The sequence below is a fragment of the Halichoeres trimaculatus genome, unplaced genomic scaffold, assembly GCF_033239565.1.
Source record: "Halichoeres trimaculatus isolate MK-OKI-2021-1 unplaced genomic scaffold, fHalTri1.1 fHalTri1_scaffold_10, whole genome shotgun sequence".
Taxonomy (NCBI): domain Eukaryota; kingdom Metazoa; phylum Chordata; class Actinopteri; order Labriformes; family Labridae; genus Halichoeres; species Halichoeres trimaculatus.
In genome coordinates, this window is record NW_027437187.1 from 1,253,988 (window position 1) to 1,260,281 (window position 6,294).

Consider the following 6,294-nt stretch of genomic DNA (forward strand, 5'->3'; position numbering starts at 1 on the left):
TGATCCATGGAGAGGCCTGAGGAGCATCTCATCAAAGATCAGATAACTGTGCTCACACACATGTATAAACATCTGGAGTGTGTTTATTATTTGTTCTGCTCCTGTTTTACATTTTAAACCCTGGGAGCATGAGTGTGGTGCTGCAGCTTCAAGCCGTTCAGGTCTTATTGATTAATATTGGAGGCAAAATAAAGAGGCACCAACTGTGCAATTGTCTGGTTCATCCTTTTATTATTATTATTATTATTATTATTATTATTATTATTATTATTATTATTATTATTATTTTATTTTATTTTATATATATATTTTTTAAATGAACTTGAATTGGGTAAATCTGAGCAAAACTCTAAAAAAATATAAAGGTACAGAAGAAGATAACACTTTATTCATCTGGGGACAGTGGATTTGGAATATGGTTAAGAAAACTTCATGGTTTCTGCTAAGAGAGCCTCAGGATCGGCCACCAACAAACTCACAGTCTGTAAGGATCTCCTCCAGTTTGAGCTGTGCTGTAGGGTGTGAGCATGAAGGACTCCTGAAATGTGGATATGGTTCAGAGCAGAGCTGACTCTGATCGCAGCGACTCAGGAAGTCACTGGTTTGATACACAATCCTCCTCAGACAAAAGAGGTCTACTGGAGTCTGGAGGGGAGGACGTATTTATGTACAGGAACAATCTGTGATGTAATGCTTCTTTTAAAGAGGACATATCATGCTGATCCTTGATTTAATACTTACATATAATATAATAAATTTGAAAACAAGACCTTACACCACCTGAATTTTCAAAAATGAGATATTGTATTTTTTCTGATATCCTAGAACAAGATTTGATGCCTCTGAAAATAGGTCATTGCCATTTGGCCGCGAGATTTCGACCTTCGTGACGACACGAGGATCCTTTCTTTTTATTGGAGTAATCTGATAAAACAGCTCCTCCTCTGTGATGTCAGTTAGTCACACAACCGCCACCGAGGGATACACCCACCACCGAGTATCCCCCTCAGATGCTGGATGCAGGGACTCTGCTCTGCTGAGCAGCTCGGCTTTACATGGTGAATTAGCAGTTAAAACACTGTAGTTTTAGCAGACGTGGTAATACTTGTGAGACTGTGATATTTGCATGCTTGTTCTGACATGCACTGTGAACCTGGACCACAATAATGCTGCGGTAATAACATAGTGACGGACTGACGGTAGAGGCGATCTTTAGACTACACTTTCAGCATGATGGATAAAACAGACAGAGAAAAGTGAAGGAGCAGGATGGAGTCCTGTTATAGAAACAGTTTATTGGTGAAGTCTGCCTATATTTCCACGTATAAACTATACATGTTACAGTACCGCTTTGACTCACCACACTGAAGCGTCCTGAGATGATCTGTGTCCAGGTAGATTTTCTTCCTCCTGAGCTGCAGAACCGTCCGGGTCTGACTCGGGGTCCAATACAAAAGGACGTATCCAATACTCTGCCATTTTATTAGTGCTATTAATGCCTTACGGTGAAGTTTTGGCAAACAGCAAACTCGCTCGGTCTGCCCCATCCAATGTGGCAATTTTGTAAATACTGTCATGCTGCAAAAACCGCCCCTGACTCTACCCCCGCCGCCCCTTTGATAGAACTGACCAATCAGAGCACAAAGGGCTGTGACGTTGCGAGGTTACTGGAGGTCATTCTCCAAACGGAGCGTTTCAACGAGATCTTCAGAATGGCCTAAAATGAGGATATTGATAACGCTATTGTGGGGCAATGAAGGAACTAAATGACTTGTACTGAGGGCAGAAATGCTTTACAGGCATCCTAGTCTGGCATAGTGAAAAGGAGAAACAAGCATGATATGTCCCCTTTAACTAGCTGAGATCTGTTGAAGAGTCACTGAAAATGTTAGTCCAAACCAAAACTAGACTGTAAAAAAATTCACAGTTAAATAACGGTAGAAGCAGAAAGGTCCAGTAATGTCCAGTTATTCTACAGTGCATGGACTGTCATTCACTTCTACAGTTTACTACTGTATACTCGATTACAATACTGACAACCTTGCTGCCAGAATTTTACTGTTATTTTACAGCAAAGTAATTCATGTTGTGATGGCATTTTGTAACCAAGAGTGAGGAGGGAACACAGTGGATATGACACCCTGCTGTACATGGAGATGGTGCTTGGGAGGCACAGCCTCTCAGTGCTCTAATGAAACGACTACTTAAGTTAATTGAAAAACAAAATTCAAATTTTCTTTTCTCTATTTTGAAAGTGGCGAACACACTGTAAGAATCATTCAGGACATGGTCCACGTACATGTGGAGCACAGGAAGCAGGTCTGTGACATGTCCTTTTATAAACACAATGTTAAACAACATGTTAATAAACAAGATGTGTTGATTGTTGTGTGATGGGCTAGTCGACACATCTGATAGGCTGGATGTCGGTCAGTTTTAAAATGAAGTGTAATAAAGATAACACAGCCGGTCAACAGTGGAGCACAGACAGCCTCTTCCACCCGTGCAGTGCCTCCATGTACAGCAGGGTCTTGTATCTGTGTTCCCTCCTCACTCATGGTAACACAACACCATCATATTGAAAAGTATTTTGTTGTACAATGACAGTAAAATACTGGCAGCAGGGTTACCAGTATTTTACTGTCATTTCACAGGGAAATTTTCACAGTACTGTAATCAAACACAACAGGATTTTACTGTTGAAATTTCCTGGTAAATTTACAGTAAGTTGTAATATAGAGCAGTGATGGGAGTTTGCAGCTGTTTAAAAAATAAACAAAGTATTTTTCATTCATTTCATTAAAGGTCTACAGCAGCAGAGGGATCTGAACCTCTCAGTCCAGTTTACTTTGGCAGTGTCTGACCCCCTCATAGCCTGAACACCTGTAAGGACTGTATGATATTTAACCTCTGGCCAAACAGAAGTGCTTTAAAATCTGTTTAATGAAGAAACTATTTCACTTCACATTAGTTAATCATTCAGTTCATCATCCAATGAACTAATTCTATATTTAAATATAGAAAGTCAAGTCATATTTTATTTTCCAGTTCAAAAATAAAAGTAGAAAACATCACAAAACAAGACAAATTTCTCTTAAGTCTCTGTGAGGAGTTTCTAAGTGATCTTAAAAAGTCTCTCTTCTAGATATATGCCTGATTATAATCCACACTTTAAAATTAGATTATCAGCACCAATGTACTTTATTTTGAAATGCTACTTCTCAGTTTCCTGATCTGGTCAAAGGGATGCAGGGTAAACAACAAAGGTAAAACACAAACTAAGGGTTAAACAGGAGCTAAAGGCTAAAACAAAGGTTAAATTAAACAGGAGCTAAGGGCTCAAACACCGGCTAAAGGTTTAAAACACATACTGTATGCTAAAGCACATGCTAAAGGCTATGACATGGGCTAAAGATAGAACATAGGCTTAAGGTTAGTACATTGGCTAAAAGCTAAAACACAAGCCAAGGGTTAAAAATTAGCTGGACACTTAAACACAAGCTAAAAGCTAATACATGGCCTAAAGGCTTACACATAAGCTTAAGGCTAAAACACTGGCTAATGACCGAAATACAGGCTAAAGGTTTATGAGCAGCTAATGGCTTGAACACAGGTTAAAACATCGGATAAGGGTTAGACACAGGAAAAAACACTCGCTAAAACACAAGCTAAAGGCTAAACCACAGGCTCAAGGTCTAACAGGAGCTAATGGAATTAAAGTCTAAAATAAGGCTTAAAACTCGAAGTCTAAATACTCAACCACAGGTTAATGTGTTAGTGCTAATATTGATGAGAAGGAGACAGCCAACAGACAAACAAGAACAAAAAAAGAACAGGCACTCCAGGAAAATCTTAAATCAGCCATATCAGACCACTGCAAAAGAGAAAACCACATCATGGACTGGGACAATGCCAGGGTCATCCGTGCCGAAAGTAGCAAATTTCATAGGTGGATTAGAGAAGCCATCGAGATAAGGAAGCGCGTATTAACATCTATGAACTGGGACATTGGAGCGTACACCCTATCCCACATCTGGGACGCGGTCCTGGAGAGGGCGCTAGTATAGTCAGGGCCACTAAGTTCAGCCAGATGAGTTTGTAGGATGAAGACAGAGATTTGTAAAACTATACATTTTTGGAAACCTTATGATGTAACAAATCAGAAAACCAATGTTGCCATTTTTTCCAAGGTTGTTATAGCAGCCATGTTGGAGCTTTAAAAATGGCTTCTTTCAAAAACAAGTTTCTCTATATCTTACCTCCTAGATGACCTACATTCATGATTTCAATGGTTGAATCTACATTTTTGGGGGCAAGGAATCCAATGGAGCTGACTACACTGTAAATAAGACATGTATGGTTGTGTATTTTGCATTTTAATCATGTCTTAGAGTGTTTTACATGATAAAATAGCTGGCTGTTTTGATTGAAACATGCCTGGCTTTTTTTCTTGCATTTTGTAGAATGGTCCCCCCAGTAAAATAAAAAGGTCCCTATAGAGGCGTATATTTTCAGTTCACTTGATATGAGACCTTCAAAAACTGTGAGCACAAATAATCTGATGCATGTGTGGCAAGTGGGAGATGAAAACACTAATTTTAACTGGGAACCAACAACGCCACCTGGGGAATTTCACCCCAGGAAATAATTTAGTTTAATCAGGACACACAGGCTCGAAATTACCACAGGGCAAGAGACAGGTTATAGAAAAATATAACAAATCTTTATTTCAATCATGAATAAAAACATCAGCTGCAGATCATGCTTTTCCTTTCACCTGAAGGTGGCACTAAAGGGCAACAGAGCTGGGGCTTACCGTGGCGGCCCAAACTCAAACTCATGGAGGGAGGAAGAAACTAAAACACCCGTGACACCACACACACGCAGATCTGTGAGCAAAAAAACCCACCACCAGGATTGGGTCGCCACCTTGGGCCCACAGCACCTGTCCACAGAAGAAAAAAACACTTAAAACAGGCCACAATACTTCGTACAGCTGTCTAAAAAAGGAAACACCCACACACGCACGCACACAACTAAATTATAAGGAAATAAACAGAATAAACAGTATTAACAGAACACAATTGAAACGTATTGCACCAAAGGAATAATAAACAAAACAAAAAATACAAAAAAAAGACGTTAATCAGAGCTAATTAGACCTAAAGCTAAAGAAAATAATAACAATGGGTGGGCTCGAACCAGAAAACAATTAAGACGAAGCCCAATTTACAGGAGAAGGCAGAGCCAAAACAGCAGCGCAGTTCAGGAGCTGTTGCGTGGAGATAATGTGACTTGGGCCACCACCAGCGCAGCACCACAGAGCCAATGGACAAAGGCTGCAGCAGAAAGCACCAAAGTCAGCCAGGAGCAAAATAAACAAGGAAGAATAAGGCGGACATCGCCGACTTACCTATGGGAAACACGACCACACTCAGAAGGCCTCCAGCAGGGCAACCTGACCCCACGGAACCCACAGCCCTCACTGAATCGAGAGGGAGATCGTGTCACCATTATGTCATTTTTAGCACCTTAACGAGTAAAGAGAGAGAGAGCCTCGCGGCATGTTACCTGTGCGCTGCAGGGAAGGGAGTTTATGCCTCAATGCCAGCCACGCCAGCAGACAGCCAGCCACACACAAAATTCCAGGGGATAAGCCTGATCCCACACCACCAGTCCCCCCGCTGGACAAGGAAAGAAGCCCACTATGTCATTGACAATACATTTTGCACACTAAAGGAACGGAAAAAGACGGTGCGCACTTTACCTGTTGCCAAGACGCACACCTCGCTGGTAAAACACGCCGATGGCACTATCGCCCGACCACACAACCAGCTCATCCACCTCAGCACACGCCACGCCACGCCACGCCACGCCACGCCACGAGGAGCCGCGGATCCAGAGGGAGAGAAAGAGGGGGGCGGCCGAGATCCAGCCCCACTATATAGCCACGCAGTGCCGCCCATCAATCAGTGCAGGTAAAAACAGGTGCTGTGCCCACAGTGGGAGGGTGCTCACAGCCCTTCTGCCACATCTACCCCCACTCTTTGTATCGTCGACCCGACGATAAACAGAAAACCAGCAGCTAACACCAAGGTCTAAAAACTGCTATTTGGGAGCTAGACACAGGGTCTTGTGGTCTGTTAGGCACATGGTGTAAAGGACCAGCTGGCCGAGGAAGATGATGGACATTTTGGTGACGGCCAGCAGTTGAACGAACAGTTCGTCGCAAGGACTGCTGACTAGTACTCGGCTGGTCGTGGTGGGGCAGCGAGGAAACTGGAAATGAGGAAC

At 42.1% G+C, this 6,294-nt stretch overlaps 1 long non-coding RNA gene across 1 annotated transcript; it reads right to left on the reverse strand.

Moving 5' to 3' along the window:
* Window positions 1-4,651: 4,651 nt before the first annotated feature.
* Window positions 4,652-5,669, reverse strand: LOC141796955 (uncharacterized). The gene is made up of 3 exons (XR_012598912.1): window positions 5,572-5,669; window positions 5,414-5,485; window positions 4,652-5,339 (listed from the first exon to the last, which is right to left on the reverse strand). It is a non-coding gene; the product is annotated as an uncharacterized LOC141796955 (long non-coding RNA).
* Between the last annotated feature and the right edge of the window lie 625 nt (window positions 5,670-6,294).